A 20,050-nucleotide genomic window follows, 5' to 3' on the forward strand; every position below is an offset into this window, starting at 1 on the left:
AGATGTCCTTGATCCTGGAGGATGATAAAGTACAACATGTACATCTTTTCTTTGACAGTCAATCTTATCAACTTCTCCAGTCCACCACTGTTAATCGTAAACACAAGCCACTATGTCTTTATTTTGAAGAACCAGTTGTACAAGTTTTCCACACTGAAGAAGTTTACTATCAGGCAAAGTTGATGTGATCTTACACTTCAGTAAGTTGTGTGAATGCATACAAAACAATGAAAAGATAGAGTGCCTTTAATCTTCTGACAAGTGTTGTACCTTTCCTTCAAAACACTGTCATAGACTTCTTGTATTTCCTCACATTGTACAAAAACATGAACTGTGGCCTGTTTGTTTATCCAGTGGTGCCCTTGCACTTCATCGTGAACAATAAAGGAATAATTTTCTGGAAAGTCAATTTGCTTTTTGTCTTTCAAAAATTTACTATGAGCTTTTGCAATAAAATGATGCATTTTCAGATTTTCAAGGTTAGCCACCAACACTTCAAAAAACTATTCTCGTGATATATATTTTTTTACAGAATTCAATCATTTCTTGGGGTGTTATGATATGATTGTCATTGGTCCACTACCGACTTGCTTTTGTGACAGATCGTATTGTTGTACCCCCGGCACCATCACAAGCATTGTTCCCATGGCATGAAGTGAAAAAGTGCCATTCTATGTCAAACCCAAAATCTTCTTTATGAAAGGAGATGTTAATAATTTTTTTGTTTTATATTGACTTGCTGCCCCATCCAAAAAGTAAATCAGTTTTTTATGGAAGGATTGTGGTGTTTAATGTAGTTTGTTGAAAAAATGTGCGCTGCAGTAGTGTTGTGTTCAAGGTAGTCACTTATGACACAAAAGCTGTGGCTCATTAGTTTATAATAAATGAAAAGCACCAGTTTGCTTTTTTTTACAGTATTACTTATATTGTTAACGAGTTTTCAGCTTACAAGACCATCTTCAGACATTCATTAGTTTATCTTCATCTTTATGATAGAATACAAATGGATGAACTGTGGCCTGTTTGTTTACCCAGTGGTGCCCTTGTATTTCATCGTGAACAATAAAGGAATAATTTTCTGAAAAGTCAATTTGCTTTTTGTCTTTCAAAAATTTACTATGAGCTTTTGCAATAAAATGATGCATTTTCAGATTTTCAAGGTTAGCCACCAACACTTCAAAAAACTCTTCTCGTGATTTTATGACTGTCACCATTTCAGTTCTGTGTTGTGTCACCCCTTGTTTGTATTTTATATTGTCAGGCATCAAATCGTTGTCTTCGGATTCTTCAAACATGTCAAGTAAGTCTTGTTTGCCTGGACAATCTTCTCATTTTCGCTTGATCATACAATTGTAACTGTCAATATTGCCTACTATAACTCCCAAAAGGTCTTTATAGTCAACTCTAAGATTGGCCCCATCTATCATCAACTTTACGTTCTGATGATACTAACAAACACAAACCTTATGGGTACCAGATGCCCCTTCAACAATACACCATCTTGGTCTCAACTTACAAAACTTTGATATTCCAATTTTAATGTCAGGATTTTCTTTTTTAAATTCAGTGAATAGTTCGGTTAAATTACACAATATTAACCTTTTTTGACTTTGAATCTTAGAACCATTTTCTTTCACAGAAACAGTCTTTTTTGCCAGACATCAAATGGCTGTTATTGTCATTGTCATAATACTTAATAACTTTATTGAGTGTGTTTTCACCTACCAAATTAGATGCACTTTTCTTTTGTAGTGCTGGTAAAATTCCCTGTTCTCTTACTAACTGCCTTGTTAACTTAACAAGACATTCTGACACATTAAATTCATCAGTAACTTTTGCTCGACTCCAAGAATTCGGCAGTAAACTGATAATTTTATCCTCTTCGTTTGAAGTACTGTATTTAGTTTTTAGTTTTTCTATCAAATCAATTTATTCGGTTGGTGAAGTTTTAGAACTTCCATCTGTTTTAGTACAAATCGTATCCAAATTCTTTTTGGCTGTAACTGCCACTTTCTCAATTTTTGTATTCAAGGCTCTTGGTCTTTTATCTTGACTTAGCTTTCTAATTTTACAAGCTGTATCTACTTTTTTAATGTTTGCTGATAAGTCACAAAATTCTGTATCTGAGGTTTCACTATCCTTTCTCTTGTGAATTACAAATATCTCAGAATAACAAGTTGGACACAATGATTTTCCTGGGATGAGATTGACAAAAGGGCTTTTATTTTTGGAATAATGATCAAATGTTATTTCTTGCAGACCTTTTGTTATAGGTTTCTTATGTTTCTCAAAAGGACCCATGCAAGACTGACCAAAAAGGTGATGAAGTTATTTTAAGTATTTCATTTCATAGTACTTGCATGTTGATTTGACCTCTGGGCCAACTCGTAAGTGAAACAACACTTTCTCTTCTTCACTATAATCTTCGATTAAAGTAATGTCTTTAGGATACACTCCATACACACTTTTATGACCTGCTTCATTAATAATAACACCAACAGAACACTGAGACACCATCTTTAAACTGCACACTTCAAGAACTTCTAGCTAAATAATTGTGAGTAGACAATTGTTGGTGTAAGGGGGAAAACAACAGTCAGATTTGTATAGGCTCGCAGATGCAATTTTTAGCCTGCTGAAACAATTACCACAGTATTATTTCGAGAAATAATCATTAGCTAGTGTAATCTGGTGTGTTACATTATGCAATTGGTATACTTTATTTGATTAGCCTACCATGCCTACCAATTATTTTTTTCTTGGACCACTTTGTATGGATTGACCCACGTGTAACCAATACGCAGCAGCATTGTACAGAATACTGATGTCTGTTAGGTACAGTCCAAGAACCATATACCAAGAGTCCTCAAGAGTGGTTCAGACTGCACCAGATAGCCTTTCTAGAACACCACTATGCCCTCAATCCAACTGCGCCAGAACTGATTGTCACTATCAATGTGACACTTTGGTATACTTTCATGGTGTAATGTAGTGGCCTGAAATTTGTAGTGCCTGTACTTGATATAGGCCTATTGTACAATAATTTAGAAGTGACTTGTCCGCTACAGCTGATATGTGATCACTGCAGGTCATCTTTCTAGCTGTGGTAACTAATTCATTTGTTGGATTTCTAGTCACTGATAATCTAACTTTAAGCAGAATGTAGATAGGATAATGTGCTGCAATTGTCAGTTTGTTCACTGCAGATAACAAGCTTTATTCTCAAGACTGTCTCTTGAGTTCACAGAAACCCCTACTAGAAGATCACCAGTGTACACCATAATTTCCATTGCGTGTTTTGAGAGCTTCTGTCTACTGTGCCATATGTCTCATTTGTAGTGCTGTCTATGATTGGCAACCAAATTGATACTAGCTAAGTACGTGAAGCTCCCTGTGTGCCTGGAGTTGCTCACACAATAGACATTCATAGACCTTAGCCAGGCTATTTATAAGGGAAATAGGCCTGTTGGGCTTACATTCCGAGGAGTTCTTGTCTGTGGAGTTTTTGACAATTACTACTCTTGTCGTCTTCCATGATTCAGATACCTAACACAGTCACTATGCTTCATTTAGTATAGATGTTAAACAAGGTGCAAACTGTTGTACTGGTTTCTGCAGGTCTTACGTGTGGAATATCATTAGGTTTAGGTGAAGCTTCGTGGCAGATTAAAACTATGTACCGGACTGAGACTCGAACTCGGACCTTTGCCTTTTGCAGGCAAATGATCTATCATCTGAGCTACCCAAGCACGACTAACGACCCGTCCTCACAGCTTCAATTCTGCCAGTACCTTGTCTCCTACCTTCCAAACTTCACAGAAGCTCTTCTGCAAGCCTTGCAGAACTAGCACCCCTGGAAGAAAGGATATTGTGGAGACATGGCTTAGCCACAACCTGGGGGATGTGTCCAGAATGAGATTTTCACTCTGCAGTGGAGTGTGCACTGATATGAAACTTCCTGGCAGATTAAAACTGTGTGCCAGACCGAGACTCGAACTCGGGACCTTTGCCTTTCATGGGAAACTGCTCTACTATCTAAACCCGCCCCCCCCCCCCCCCCCTCTCCTGCGGGTTCGGGGGTAAGAATAGGCCTGTGGTATTCCTGTTTGTCGCAAGAGGCGACTAAAAGCTAAAAGGAGTCTCAAACGTTTTGGCCCTTATGTGATGGTCCCCTCTTGGGTTTGACCACCATACAAGGTCCATTCAAGTTCTAAGGCCTCCGATTTTTTTCTCTGGACTGGAAAGAGATAGAAACATGTGCATTGTTTTAAAATGAGGCCGCGTTCATTGTCAATACGTCCCAGAGATGGCAGCACCGTACGGCAGGTGGAATTGTACCGCCAGCGGCGAGAATGAGAACTGTTGTAAATACTTAAAATGGCGACGTTTTCCTTACTTGAACAGTGTGCAATCATTCGTTTTCTGAATTTGCGTGGTGTGAAACCAATTGAAATTCATTGACAGTTGAAGGAGACGTGGTGATGGAGTTATGGATGTGTCGAAAGTGCGTTCGTGGGTGCAACAGTTTAATGAAGGCAGAACATCGTGTGACAACAAACCGAAACAACCTCGGGCTCGCACAAGCTGGTCTGACGACATGATCGAGAAAGTGGAGAGAATTGTTTTGGGGATCGTGGAATGACTGTTCAACATACCGCCTCCAGAGTTGGCATTTCTGTGGGTTCTGTGCACACAATCCTGCACGATGACCTGAAAATGCAAAAAGTGTCATCCAGGTGGGTGCCACGAATGCTGACGGACGACCACATGGCTGCCTGTGTGGCATGTTGTCAAGCAATGTTGACGCGCAGTGACAGCATGAATGGGACTTTCTTTTCGTCGGTTGTGACAGTGGATGAGACGTGGATGCCATTTTTCAATCCAGAAACAAAGCGCCAGTCAGCTCAATGGAAGCACACAGATTCACCGCCACCAAAAACATTTTGGGTAACCACCAGTGCTGAAAAAAATGATAGTGTCCATGTTCTGGGACAGCGAGGGCGTAATCCTTACCCAATGCGTTCCAAAGGGCACTATGGTAACAGGTGCATCCTATGAAAATATTTTGAAGAACAAATTCCTTCCTGCACTGCAACAAAAACGTCCGGGAAGGGCTGCGGGTGTGCTGTTTCACCAAGACAACGCACCCGCAGATCGAGCTAACGTTACACAACAGTTTCTTGGTGATAACAACTTTGAAGTGATTCCTCATGCTCCCTACTGACCTCACCTGGCTCCTAGTGACTTTTGGCTTTTTCCAACAATGAAAGACACTCTCCGTGGCCGCACATTCACCAGCCATGCTGCTATTGCCTCAGCGATTTTCCAGTGGTCAAAACAGACTCCTAAAGAAGCCTTCGCTGCTGCCATGGAATCATGGCGTCAGCGTTGTGAAAAATGTGTATGTCTGCAGGGCGATTACGTTGAGGAGTAACGCCAGTTTCATCGATTTCGGGTGAGTAGTTAATTAGAAAAAAAATCGGAGGCCTTAGAACTTGAATGCACCTCGTATTTCAAAATTATTCCGAAGAGTGAGCCAATTGGGGAAGGGCACCTTACTTGGTGCATTGTGTCCATCGTGCATTAAGACCTTTAGCCAGCTTATTCGTCGTTGCATTGCAGTCCTGCTTGCTCTCCATCTCTTGGGTGAGGATACATTCCTGGGTGCAATTTCTGCCATGCACTCTGCAGTGTCACTTCCTGCACTGACGACGACCGTGGACCACTTGCCACCTAATACCCAACACGGTAGCCAGTCCATTGTGGTGGGGCCGCGATGTACCCTGTTGGTTATAGCGCCCTGACAACACAGGGATTGCTCTACTGATGCCTGCGCCATTAACTCCCCACGTATGCCAAGGAGTAGATGCTTTTGTCCCTGGGGCATCAGGACTCCTGGCAATGGCCATCATGCCAGGTGGCCCTTGCTGAGGCTGGGTGGTGCCCATGAGGAGGACCCTTGGTCGGAGTAGGTGGCGTCAGGGTGGATGATACTCAGTGAAGCATGGCATATCTCCTCTTGCTGGTGGCCAACCACCAGCAGTCTCTAAGCATACGAGGGCTCACTTTAATGCAAACATGTATGACCCCAAATCGTTCCCCTCCCTGTCCATACCTTGGGAGGAACGAAAGGCTATGAATGACAGCGGGACATATTCGCCCTGGGATCTAGTCGATACGAGACCTGATGGGGAATCCTTTGTGCCCATGAAGCCTCAGTTCTTTGTAGAGCATGTAGACGACAAGTTCGAGGAGGTGGAGAGCTTGTCAAAAGTGCGGTCCAGGTCAGCTGTGATAGAAACAGCATCCTCTGCCCAGTCACGGGCATTACTCGCTTTTAAGAAGCTGGGTGATGTTTCTGTTACTATCACACCCCTTAAAATCTTAAATATGGTCCAGGGACCTTCCTTTACAGTCCGATGACGATGCGGTGCTTCAAGTGTTGGAAGTTCAGCCATATGTCTTCCCCCTGTGCTTCCAGCCTCATATGTTGCAATTGTGGTCATCCATCCCATCCCGATACTCCATGTGCCCCATCTCCCATCTGTGTCAACTGCAGAGAACACCATCCCCCTTGCTCGCCGGATTCTACAGAAGGAACGGAAAATAATGGAATACAAGACCCTGGACAGACTGACCTACACTGAGGCTAAACGGAAATTTGAACTTCTTCATCCCGTGCTCATGACATCATCTTATGCTGCCACTGTCACTCCTTTTACAGCTCCATCTATTGCACCACATGCAGTCAGCTCTCAGAGCCGAAGGACCTCACCTGCCCCCTTGATGGTGGGGGGCACTTCTCTCCCTGTTGCTTCTGCACCACCTACCTCGGGAGCAGCACCTCCCCAACCATCGGGGACACCAGTCCCCACTTCTAAGCCAGAGAATCGTAAGTCTTCTTCAGCTTCTCTCATTACGATGGGATCCCTTGGGTTACTCCGTTCCCAGGTTCCTACCAGTGGGAAACCAAACACCCCCGAGGGGCTGAAGAAGCCCCAGGTAGTTGGTCGTAGGGCTTCACGGTCCTCTTCAGTCCCGGAGACCGAATCAAAGGAGCCCTCCCAGCAAGGGCAACCAAAGGAACAGCGTGAGAAATTGAAGACCCCTAAGACCAAGGAAATTGCGGTGGCATCCACTCCACCGCCCCCCCCCCCCCCCCTCCCCGGGAGAGTCCACAATTCTTTTGTGGATACGTGCGTAGCGAGCACGAGACCCCGAGCTAATGTGGCCCTCCTTCCTTTCCGGGCTGCATACCTTCCTTTTCCGCATCCTACCCTATGCCCCGTCTTCGCCCCCCCTCCCCTCACCTCTGGCTCTTTCCTTCCCTTTCTCCCCCTCTGGGAGTATGGTTTGTGCCTACGTCCGGAGATGGACGCTCGTAAATGTAACGCATTCTTCGCCTTCTCTGCTTGTATGTCTTCATCCTTCTTTTTTCCTTACCTTTTCTCTTTCCCCTTTTCTCCGCTGCGGCGTTTGAGACCTCTCTTCTTTTCTTTATCTTTCTTTGTTTTTCCCCTTTCTCTTTCTCCCTCCCTGTGCGTGTCTGAAGGCCGACCCACGCATTTTTGTGCGTAGCCGGTGACGGGGTAACGCGTAATTCCCCGCCCCAGGTAGACAGGTAGGACACTTACGTACCCCCTGGTAACGGCCAGGCCCAGGGAGGGGTGATTACCCGAGCTGATACCTTCTGAAAGTGCCGATTGGTCCCTCCGTCCGTTTGTCGGGAGGTGTGACCTGAGGTGTGAACAATCATCTAAGGCGGGAGTGCCCTCAGAGAGGGCCCCCACAAGGGAGGAGCGCGCCATCGGAGACGCCAGTAATCATGGGGATTCTTCCACAATGGTTTCCTCACCTTCCACTATGTCTGCTCACAAGCGTAAGTTCACTGAGTCTCAGCCACAGACAGTTCTTCCATCGTTGCCACAGTTCCTTGTTGTTTCTCGGTCTGACGAAGGTCACGACTTCTCCACGGTCAACCCTTTCATTATTCAGAAAGGTGTCGACGCAATTGCAGGTCCTGTAAAGTCTTGTTCTAGATTACAGAATGGCACCTTGTTGTTAGAAACAGTCAGTGCCCTCCAGGCATAAAAATTGCTGCGTACTTCACTGCTCCACACCTTCCCTGTCCGGGTTGAAGTGCACCGTACTTTAAATTCCTCGCATGGAGTCGTTTATACACGCTCCCTCGATGGATTGTCTGACGAAGAAATTCAGCACTACCTGTCTGAACAGGGTGTAATGGCTGTTCATAGACTTACGAAAAGGGTTGACATGAACATCATTCCAACCCGCACTGTCTTCTTGACATTTGACAAAGTTCAACTCCCATCGAAAATCAAAGCAGGCTATGAGATAATTTCCGTTCGCCCTTACGTCCCAAACCCTACGTATTGCTATCGGTGTCAGCGGTTCAGTCACACCAGCCAGTCCTGTTCCAATCCGGCCAAATGTGTTATGTGTGGCAAGGATGCCCATGAGGGTGCTTGTCCACCTCCATCCCCTCGCTGCATCAACTGTATGGGTGACCATGCTGCTTCCTCTCGAGATTGCCCCGTTTTTAAAGACGAAAATCTCATCCAGGAAATCAGAGTGAAGGAAAAGGTGTCGACCTTTGCTGCTCGAAAATTATTCGCCAGTCGACAACCCACCGTGCCTCAGACAGGAAAATACAGCACTGTCCTTGCTTCTTCTCGGCCAACAAAGGAGGCGGCCACGCAGACTTGCGACCTCACCTTTAGTGCCACGGTCGTCAGAGCGCCCAGCGCAAAGATCGCCCGTTCAACCTCATCACTTTCGCCTGACCCACTCTATGGCTCACCCTTCATCGGGTTCTGCTAAATCTCGAGCCCAAAAGTCAGACACCAAGACTTCGAAAAAAGAGCATACTCGTGAAGATTTTTTACGTACCCCAACTTCACAACCATTGGTTCCTCCTCCATCTTACATCATATTTCCAAGAAGGCTACTAAGAAATCCAGTTCATCTCCTTCTCCGCCAAGGCGTGTCCCATCTACAGCACCACCTGGCGGAAATCGCCCTCGACCGTCTTCTGTGTCGCCTAGGGGCACTGCTGGCGGCCGATCAACCGGCCGATCGCTGGTGGCAGGAGCTGCTCCTGACCAGCCTATGGATCAGGATCTTCTGACTTCGGCTGAATGCCATTCCATGCTGTCGGTCGCAAGCTCTGAGCAGTCGTTGAGTTGACAGTGACCTTGGTCACATTCCTCCATTTTCTGTTCATCCTATGTCCATTATCCACTGGAATAGCCGCGGTATTCGAGCCAATCGGGATGAATTGTCTATCCTCTTACGATCCTACTCGCCGGTCATCTTCTGTCTTGAGGAAACAAAGCTGCGTCCGCATGACCGCTTTGTTCTCCCCCATTTTCAGTCCGTCCGATTTGATCTCCCCTCTGTTGAAGGCACTCCAGCCCATGGAGGACTCATGATTCTTCTCCATGATACTCTCCATTATCACCCAATCCACTTAAACACTTTCTTCCAAGCTGTCGCTGTCCGTCTTTCCCTTTCTGGATATACCTTTTCTCTTTGTACTGTATACAATCCATCGTCCACACCAATGGCACGAGCTGATCTCCTTCATCTTCTTGGTCAGCTTCCACCCCCCTATTTGCTGGTTGGAGACTTCAATGCCCACCACCCGCTTTGGGGATCTCTGCATCCTTGTCCGCGTGGCTCACTATTGATAGACATCTTCCACCAAGTGGATCTTGTTTGCCTCAGCACTGGGGACCCTACATTTTTGTCTGCTTCCACGACAAATTTCTCTCATTTGGACCTTTCGGTCGGTACTGTTCCGCTAGCTCGGCGCTTCGAATGGTTCGACCTTGATGATACACACTCGAGTGACCACTTTCCATGTATCCTTAGACTGCAGCCTCAACTGCCATATATGCGCCCGCGACGCTGGAAGTTTGCCGAAGCTGATTGGACACTTTTTTCGTCTCTAGCTACATTTGATGACCGTCACTTTCCCAGCGTCGACGATGAGGTCACACATATTACCGACGTTATTCTTACAGCTGCGGAACGTTCAATGCCACGCACCTCCGAATTGCCCCGGCACCCCCCAGTTCCTTGGTGGAACGAGGCGTGCCGTGACGCAATACGTGAGCAGCGACGTGCTCTTCGCGTTTTCTGCCACCATCCCACTTTGGCCAACTGTATCCGCTATAAGCAGTTCCGTGCGTGATGCCGTCGCGTCATCCGCGATAGCCAGAAGGCAAGCTGGAAATTCTTTATTAGCTCATTTAACACCTTCACTCCCTCCTCGAAAGTTTGGAGTCGGCTTTGACGGTTCTCAGGCGCGTCTAGTTTCTCCCCGGTCTCTGGGCTCACTGTCGCGCATGATACCTTAGTGGACCTTTCTAACTCATTGGGTCAGCACTTTGCTGAGATTTCGAGCTCTTCAAATTACCCGCCAGCGTTTCTCCCAAAGAAATGTGCAGCGGAAGTGCGACCTCTTGCTTTCTCCTCTCAAAATCGCGAAAGCTACAATACTGTTTTCTCATGCGGGAACTCCAACATGCACTCTCTTCTTCTCGCTCCTCCGCCCCAGGACCGGATGGTATCCACGTCCAAATGTTGCTGCATTTACCAACCCATAGTCTGCGTTACCTCCTTCGCCTTTATAATCGAATTTGGGCCGACAGTACTTTTCCCAGACGATGGCGGGAAGCTACTGTCGTTCCTGTTCCGAAACCTGGAAAGGACAAACATCTCCCCTCTAGCTATCACCCCATTTCTCTCACGAATAGTGTATGTAAGGTTTTGGAGCATATGGTGAATTGCCGTTTAGCTTGGTGGCTGGAATCCCGCAGTCTTTTAACACCTGCCCAATGCGGATTCCGAAAGCATCGTTCTTCAGTTGACTATCCTGTTGCTCTCTCCACTTACATCATTTACATCATGAACAATTTTCTCTGGAAACGCCAAACAGTAGCAATATTTTTTGATCTGGAGAGAGCATACGATACCTGTTGGAGGACAGGCATCCTCCGCACACTGTTCTCTTGGGGCTTTCGAGGTCGGCTGCCCCTTTTTCTTCGTGAATTTATGGCAGAGCGCACATTTAGAGTGCAGGTGAACACTACTCTCTCCCGTACTTTCTCCCAAGAAAACGGGGTACCCCAGGGCTCCGTGCTGAGTGTTGTACTGTTTGCCATTGCCATAAATCCAATTATGGATTGTCTCCTTCCTGATGTCTCGGGCTCCCTCTTTGTGGACGATTTTGCGATCTACTACAGCTCTCAACAGACCAGCCTTCTTGAACGACGTCTTCAAGGATGTCTCGATCGCCTCCACTCTTGGAGCATTGAAACGGGCTTCCGCTTTTCTCCCAGTAAGACCGTTTGTGTTAATTTTTGGCGACGTAAGGAGTTTCTTCCACCCTCCTCACATCTAGGACCTGTCAACCTTCCGTTTTCGGACGTCGCTAAATTCTTGGGTCTTATGTTTGACAGAAAACTGTGCTGGTCCTCCCACGTTTCGTATCTTTCGGCTCGCTGTCTGCGATCCCTCAACACCCTCCGTGTCCTGAATGGTACCTCCTGGGGAGCGGACCGAGTGGTCCTTCTCCGCCTCTATCGTGCCTTAGTGCGCTCGAAATTGGACTATGGAAGCATAGTCTACTCCTCTGCTCGGCCGTCTATTCTTCGGCGTCTCAACTCTTTCCACCACCGTGGATTACGTTTAGTGTCTGGAGCTTTTTACACCAGCCCTGTGGAAAGCCTTTATGCTGAGACTGCTGAAACTCCGCTGTCCAATCGGCGAGCAGTCCTTCTGAGTCGTTATGCTAGCCATCTGCATTCCATGCCTGCTAATCCAGCCCATGACATTTTTTTCGACGCCTCCTTTGATGTAGGGTATGCAGGCCGCCCCTCCTCCCTACTACCACTGGGACTCCGCTTCCGTCAACTACTCCATTCTCTTTCCTTCCACTTCCCTAAAACCTTCTTGACAACTTGGGGTACAGCACCGCCTTGGCTCCATCCCCGGATCTGCCTGCTCCGTGACCTTTGTCAGTTTCCCAAGGATGGTACCCCTTCACTTGTTTATCGTCGGGCATTTTCTGCTCTATGTGCACAAATGAAGGAAGCCATATTTATTTACACTGATGGCTCAAAAACATCGTTTGATGTAGGGAGTGCCTATATTGTTGGCGACACCCCAAATCAATTTCGGGTTCCCGGCCAGTGTTCGGTTTATACTGCGGAGCTTTACGATGTTCTCCAGGCTGTCTACTACATCCGCCGCCATCAGCGGATACAGTATGTTATCTGTTCAGATTCTCTCAGCTCTCTCCTCAGTCTCCAAGCTCTTTACCTTGTCCACCCTCTGGTCCACCGGATTCAGGACTGTCTGTGCTTGCTCCACCTGGGGGCTGTCTCGGTGGCGTTCCTCTGGCTCCCGGGACACGTTGGTATCTGTGGAAATAAGGCGGCTGATATAGCGGCCAAGGCTGCAGTCTCTCTTCTTCAGCCAGCTATTCAATCGATTCCCTTCGCCGATCTATGGAGCGTTTTATGTCGTCGTGTTGTTCTTTTATGGCACGCACATTGGTCGACACTTCCCCATAATAAATTGCGGGACGTGAAAGCTCTTCCTTGTGCTTGGGCCTCTTCCTCCCGAATGCGTCGTCGGGAGGAGGTAATTTTAACTAGACTCCGGATAGGGCACTGTCTTTTTAGCCATCAACATCTTTTAAGCGGTGATCCTCCCCCACTCTGTCCCCCATTGCTCTCAGCTGTGGACGGTAAGACACCTTTTAATTGAGTGCCCCTATTTTACTCCGTTACGCGCCTGTCTACAGCTGTCGCCTGATATTTCTCCCATTTTTAGCAGATGACACGCGCTCAGCCGATCGCGTTCTTGAGTTTATTAGTGCCAGTGAAATGATGTCAGTCATTTGAAGCTTTTTTTGGGGACAACCAACCCCTTTCTGTAGTGGATTTTTAAGCCTTCCTTCTGCTTTTAGTTTCTCCAATTTTTTGAGTTTCGTTCCCATTGCCGCTGGTTTCCATTTTCGGTTTTTTACTGTTTCCTAAGTCACGGACTGGGCGCTAATGACCATAGCAGTTTTGCACCCTAAAACCAAAACAAAAAAAATAACTCCACCGCTACCTACAAGCTCTGCGTCTGAGGATGCGGTGGACATTCTGGCATCCGCTGCCATTCCCTGTTCTTCTGGGTCCCCTTGGCGGAGGACTGTGCCTTGGTGGTCGCCCGAGATCGCTGAGATGATTAAAGATCGCAGCTTATAAACAGACGTTCTGGCGGCATCTTTACGCTCTTCATTGCTTGAGTTGCACCAGCTGGAGTGCCGATCGATCTACCCTTCTACAACTGTACCAGGTGTTAATTCAGTCCCGTCTAGATTATGGGAGCCTGGCTTACGGTTCGGCATCCCCTTCCGCATTGAGGTTGCTGGATCCCATCCTTCACAGCGGGATCTGACTCGCCACTGGAGCTTTCCGGACGAGCCCTGTCAACAGCATACTTGTGGAGGCAGGTGTCCCTCCATAGCGGTTTTGGCGCCAGCGATTACTGGCTGCTTATGCTACACACGTTTGTAGCTTGCCTGGGATCCCAGTTATCGTCTCCTGTTCTCTGTCGGTCATCCATCTTCTGGAACGGCGGTCCCGCTCAGGGTGTACGATCGCAGTTCGCGTCAGAACTCTTCTCTCTGGGCTTGAGGTTTTCCCTCTTCCACCTCTTTTTCGGGCCCCTCTGCGTATACCCCTGTGATGTGTGCCCCGCCCATGCCTTCGGCTTGATTTGGCACAGGGCTCAAAGGACTCAGTCCCTCCTGAGGACCTCCGCCACTGCTTTCTTTCAATCAATCCTTGCCACATTTCAAGGCTCTGATGTTGTCTATAGTGACGGTTCGATGGTTGCTGCTCGTGTCGGTTATACTCTTACTCATGGTATCATTATGAACAACACTCATTGCCGGCTGGCTGCAGTGTTTTCACTGCTGAGCTGGTCACTATCGCTCACGCCCCAGAGTATATCCGCTCCTGCTCAGGTGAGTCCTCCTTTAGCGACTGCCTGTGTGGTTTACAAGCTGTCGACCAGTGTTTCTCTCACTCTCGCCCGGTGATGGCTATCCAGGAGTCCCTCCATACTCTTGCCCATTGCAGCCGCTCTGTGGTCCTTGTGTGGACCCCGGGTCATGTCGGCGTCCCGGGAAGTGAATGTGTTGACACGCTGGCCAAACATGCTGTCGGTACACCAGCCTTGGAGATTGCCCTTTCGGTCAGTGACCTCAGGTCAGTTTTGCAGCAGGGGTGAAGACTGGTGCACCCTTCTTTCACCCAAGAAACTTCGGGGCCATCAAGGAGGCTACCAGTGTGTGGCGCTCCTCCTTGCGGGTCTCTCGCAAGGACTCTGTTGACCTCTGCCGGCTGCACATTGGCCACACCTGGATGATACACAGCTATTTATTGCGCCGTGAGGACCCATCTTTTTGTTGCTGCAGGTCAGCTTTGATGGTGGTCCACATCTTGTTGGACTGCCCGCTTTTAACTCCGCTCAGGCAGAGGTTTGCACTGCCTGATACGCTTCCTGCACTTTTATCAGATGACGTTGCGATTGCCCCGTCCTTACAGTTTCAATTCTGCCAGTACCTCGTCTCCTACCTTCCAAACTTCACAGAAGCTCTTCTGCGAACCTTGCAGAACTAGCACCCCTGGAAGAAAGGATATTGCAGAGACATGGCTTAGCCACAGCGTGGGGGATGTTTCCAGAATGAGATTTTCACTGTGTAGTGGAGTGTGCGCTGATATGAAACTTCCTGGCAGATTAAAACTGTGTGCCGGACCGAGACTCGAACTCGGGACCTTTGCCTTTCGCGGACAAGTGCTCTACCATCTGAGCTACCCAAGCATGTATGTATTTGCCATTATGATCACTTTAAGTAAGTCTTTGTAGCATCATCCAGTTAATGATTTCATGCAACAAATTCCTATTTGACACAGTGGTGTCAATGTTGTGTGCTTTCCACAAGAACAGAAAAAAGTCTTCGCAACACACAATATGTGCAGATTTTAGCAGTAATGTGTGGTTGAATTTAAGTTTACATATTAAAGTAGCTAGGTACCTGCAGACAGTGCGAATGGCAGTTTGTATAAGGGGCGATGAGGCTGTTGGTGCAGTTTATATGCAGTGTAGTGCAACTCCGATGTGGGTACATAAACACGGACATGTAGGCACAGGATTAGTGCGGAATTTGTGGCTTTCTGACATATGTGGAATAAATGCAGAAATGTGAACTATGGCTGCATTGTTACCAAATGCGGCCGAACAGGACCGACGTGCTGCTGTTCTTTTCTTGGCTGCCAAAGGATAAACAGCGGTAGACATCCAGTGGAGAATGAAGAATGTGTATGGGGCAGCATGTCTGTTGAAAACTAACATTGTGTAATCATACACTAAGTTCTGGGTGTTGCTTCTTCATGGTAACGTACGTCCCCATATCGCAAATATTGTAATGTAGAAGTTACACCATTTCAAGTGGAAGACACTCGAGGCGCCTTCCCCCCTCTCCCTTCCCCGCCCTACAGTCCTGATATCTCCCAATTTTATTATCATGCATTTGGTAAAAGTTTTTGAAGGTATGACGATTCCTGTCAGACAAGGATATGGAGGAGGTCATTACAAGCTTCTTCTTGCATCAGGACACGGTGTTTCACCAAACAAGTATCTTCAGCCTAGTGCTTTGTTGGGATGATTGCCTCAATGCACATGGCAATTTTGCCTGATTGGCATACCGATTATGGACTGTGGGGTCTTCAGATAGAAACTTCTTGATCATCCAATGTATGTTGAGAAAGCATAAAGTGAAGTAATGCTTAGTCTTGGCTTTGTCTCTTGTCCGATCAAATTTTCCTTATCATTCAGTAAAAGTCTAGTCTAGGGCCAGTGCTGTACTTAATGTGTTTTGTGCAGCAATATTGTCAACAATCATTGTGAGGTATGATGGGAATGAAAAGGGGATGTTTCAGTTGCTGGTTGTACACAGCCATTGAGAGAGCAGCAGACAGAGGACATGTTTGGAAGCAAGAGACGAAGGAATATTATCACATTATCATGTCAGTTTACTACAACCTGAAAAATTGTAATTTTAAAAGAAGGAAGAGTGAAATATTTATGAGAAACAAAATTATAAATGTAATTGTTGCTCATTTCTCTCCCAGCAATGTACACTGTACTGTTAAGTCCCAAACTAACCAGAACCCCATAATTTGCAACATGTTCAGAAAGAATAGTGAAATATTTGTGACAACAAATTTTTGTGAGTCAAACTGTCATATCCTGACCTAACCTAGGCCTCAGGCTAGGCGACCGATCAATTTATAACCACATGTAGGATTTTTAGCTTTCACGTCATCGACTTCACGTACTTGTGAACAAACTGTCACATTCAAACCTAACCTGGACATTGGCCAAGCTACTGATCATTCTGTTATCACAAGTAGGTATTTTTAGCTTTTACATAAATTGGCTTTGCTAACTGTCACCTGAACAGTCACATTCCAGCCTAACCATATTCTCATAATTAGTGACAAAATGAGCAGAAAGTCACATGTGTGGCAACCAATTTCATGAATAGAATTGCTACTCATGGTAGGAATAACAATTGTGATTGAAAAGGAAAAGCAAATTGAAACAGGAAGAAAATTTTTTCATGCTAATTGCAAAACTTAAAAATAAATCTGAGTTGTTTTGCTTCTGCTTTCTCCACATGTGAATAAGTAGTTATCAAAAAATGTCGTGCACTGTCTTGAGCCATGCAGCAAGTATTTCATAGCAACCCATGTGGCCTCTATGTTTTCGGTATGGCACCTGTCGTAGCTTTCTTAAAGGCCAGTTTGTGGTTGACAGTGAGATGCTGGAAACCCTCATCTTTCAGGCTCTTGTACACATGAAAACAGTCTGAAGCAGCTGTTGTCTGGCAAAATGTTCCGTATGATAATTTCCAGCAGATAAACTTTCAGTAATATAGGTACAACACAGAAGGGTGGGGGAGGGGGGGAGTAGTATGATACTCTTTGTATGCCTCCCAACACACAATCTACCTCTCGCCTTGTCACCTCCCAAACTTACTTTTGCCAAACTGAGACTTGTCAGTCTCAACAATTACTCCTTCACCACCAAGTTTCTCATTTTGTGTGAGGCGCAACTCTACACAAATGTCCCACAAATATGTGAACTGCGAATTGTGTCAATTTTTAATTTGCTTGTAGCAAACTAGGACTTCTTCCAAATGGAACACTTGGAAAATTGGCAGCCTTCCTGCACTCCCACACTGTGCCATAAATAGTAACCTTAGATTTTTTCAGAGCCATTTCTTCACCACATTTAATACATTTCCATTCTTCCACAACTGAACCATGCAACATATACCACTGTACTATGTCACCATGGAGCACCAGACCACTTAATAGAATTTGCAGCCATATCTAGAACAGTAAAAATTGAATAAAACTATGAATAAACAATAAACAAAAGAATGATCTCAATTTCCGTGCTATAAATACTTTGCTTCTTTTCTTGCTTCTCATTGGTTACATGAAAGTATTGTATCGTTGGCTACGTAAAACTGATGCGTTATCAACCTTTGAGAAGTAGAGGAACACCACCGTGACTGCCACTGGCCCTGATCTAGACTTTAGCATGCCAGTGTCCTGTAATGCCTGTAACTTGAACATACCTGTAATCGTTTGTGGAGTTTCAGTACAAGTAGTGTATTCTGCCACAGCTACGTCTTTGGATAGGTGGTAAAACAATTTCACTATGGATAATTCCACTGTGTGGTTTTAACCACCTGAAGATAGCAGATTGCCTCCTTCTCACATTTATATCAGCCTGTCAGTTAACCTGTATCCAATAGAATTTGGTCTTTCTGGCTATAAAAGTTTTTCAAAGTTATTAGATCATGTAGTGAGACATTGAGTGTAATATAAAAAATCAGTTTTTACCCTCAAGCAGTCGTGTTTCTATTATGGCCACAAGTCCAGCATTTTGTGATCCTAGTTCTGATGATAATTTAGGTGAACCAGATTTCTGCAAATTTGTGGTGTCAAAAAGTGTTTGCAATGGCGGTCCATCAGTGTGGATATCTCGGCAGAAGCTAAATAATCCGCCTTGACCATTAGTTCCTCATGTCAAAGTGATCAGTCTAACATCGTATGCAGTTTATATACTTATGACTACCGAGGTTTTTGGGACACCCTTCAGATTGCTTCAGGATGCATATTAAAACTTACGCATGCCGCTGTGGCCGAGATTTTCTAGGCGCTTCAGTCTGGAACCGCGCGTCCGCTACGGTAGCAGGTTCGAATCCTGCCTCGGGCATGGATGTGTGTGATGTCCTTAGGTTTGTTAGGTTTAAGTAGTTCTAAGTTCTAGGGGACTGATGACCTCAGGTGTTAAGTCCCATAGTGCTCAGAGACATTTCAACCATTTTTTAAAACTTGCACCAAAATTTTTATTATTTCGGTGGACATCTGTTTAAGCATTGACAGTGTTAACAGTAACCTCACAGTACTTTTATTTACTGATACCATTTGTTGTTGATGGAGTCCAAAAATACTAGTGATATTCACAGATAGAATACTAGAAGTAAAAATGATGCGCATTCTCTATTAATTAAAACTTGGGCACAGTAAAGAGTGAAATACATAGCTATAAAACACTTTGTAAGTTAACCCTATGCAAATAAAAATGTCTGAAAAAGAGAGGAGCTGTACCTTTAAATGACGATTAAAGTTGTTTCTCCATGATAACTCGTATACCAAACATAAATACAGGGCTATTACAAATGATTGAAGCGATTTCATAAATTCACTGTAGCTCCATTCATTGACATATGGTCACGACACACTACAGATACGTAGAAAAACTCATAAAGTTTTGTTCGGCTGAAGCCGCACTTCAGGTTTCTGCCGCCAGAGCGCTCGAGAGCGCAGTGAGACAAAATGGCGACAGGAGCCGAGAAAGCGTATGTCGTGCTTGAAATGCACTCACATCAGTCAGTCATAACAGTGCAACGACACTTCAGGACGAAGTTCAACGAAGATCCACCAACTGCTAACTCCATTCGGCGATGGTATGCGCAGTTTAAAGCTTCTGGATGCCTCTGTAAGGGGAAATCAACGGGTCGACCTGCAGTGAGCGAAGAAACGGTTCAACGCGTGCGGGCAAGTTCCACGCGTAGCCCGCGGAAGTCGACGAATAAAGCAAGCAGGGAGCTAAACATACCACAGCCGACGGTTTGGAAAATCTTACGGAAAAGGCTAAAGCAGAAGCCTTACCGTTTACAGTTGCTACAAGCCCTGACACCCGATGACAAAGTCAAACGCTTTGAATTTTCGGCGCGGTTGCAACAGCTCATGGAAGAGGATGCGTTCAGTGCGAAACTTGTTTTCAGTGATGAAGCAACATTTTTTCTTAATGGTGAAGTGAACAGACACAATGTGCGAATCTGGGCGGTAGAGAATCCTCACGCATTCGTGCAGCAAATTCGCAATTCACCAAAAGTTAACGTGTTTTGTGCAATCTCACGGTTTAAAGTTTACGGCCCCTTTTTCTTCTGCGAAAAAGAGTTACAGGACACGTGTATCTGGACATGCTGGAAAATTGGCTCATGCCACAACTGGAGGCCGACAGCGCCGACTTCATCTTTCAACAGGATGGTGCTCCACCACACTTCCATCATGATGTTCGGCATTTCTTAAACAGGAGATTGGAAAACGGAAGGATCGGTCGTGGTGGAGATCATGATCAGCAATTCATGTCATGGCCTCCAAGCTCTGCCAACTTAACCCCATGCGATTTCTTTCTGTGGGGTTATGTGAAAGATTCAGTGTTTAAACCTCCTCTACCAAGAAATGTGCCAGAACTGCGAGCTCGCATCAACGATGCTTTCGAACTCATTGATGAGGACATGCTGCGCCGAGTGTGGGAGGAACTTGATTATCGGCTTGATGTCTGCCGAATCACTAAAGGGGCACATATCGAACAT

The 20,050-nt window shown here is 45.8% G+C and overlaps 1 protein-coding gene across 3 annotated transcripts in view; it reads left to right on the plus strand.

Annotated features, from left to right (window-relative positions):
- LOC126469638 (uncharacterized) overlaps window positions 1-20,050 on the plus strand; it is a 55,474-nt gene that overhangs the window by 31,665 nt on the left and 3,759 nt on the right. The gene's annotated exons all lie outside the window — the stretch shown is intronic.

Source organism: Schistocerca serialis, chromosome 3 (genome assembly GCF_023864345.2).
Source record: "Schistocerca serialis cubense isolate TAMUIC-IGC-003099 chromosome 3, iqSchSeri2.2, whole genome shotgun sequence".
Classification (NCBI taxonomy): domain Eukaryota; kingdom Metazoa; phylum Arthropoda; class Insecta; order Orthoptera; family Acrididae; genus Schistocerca; species Schistocerca serialis.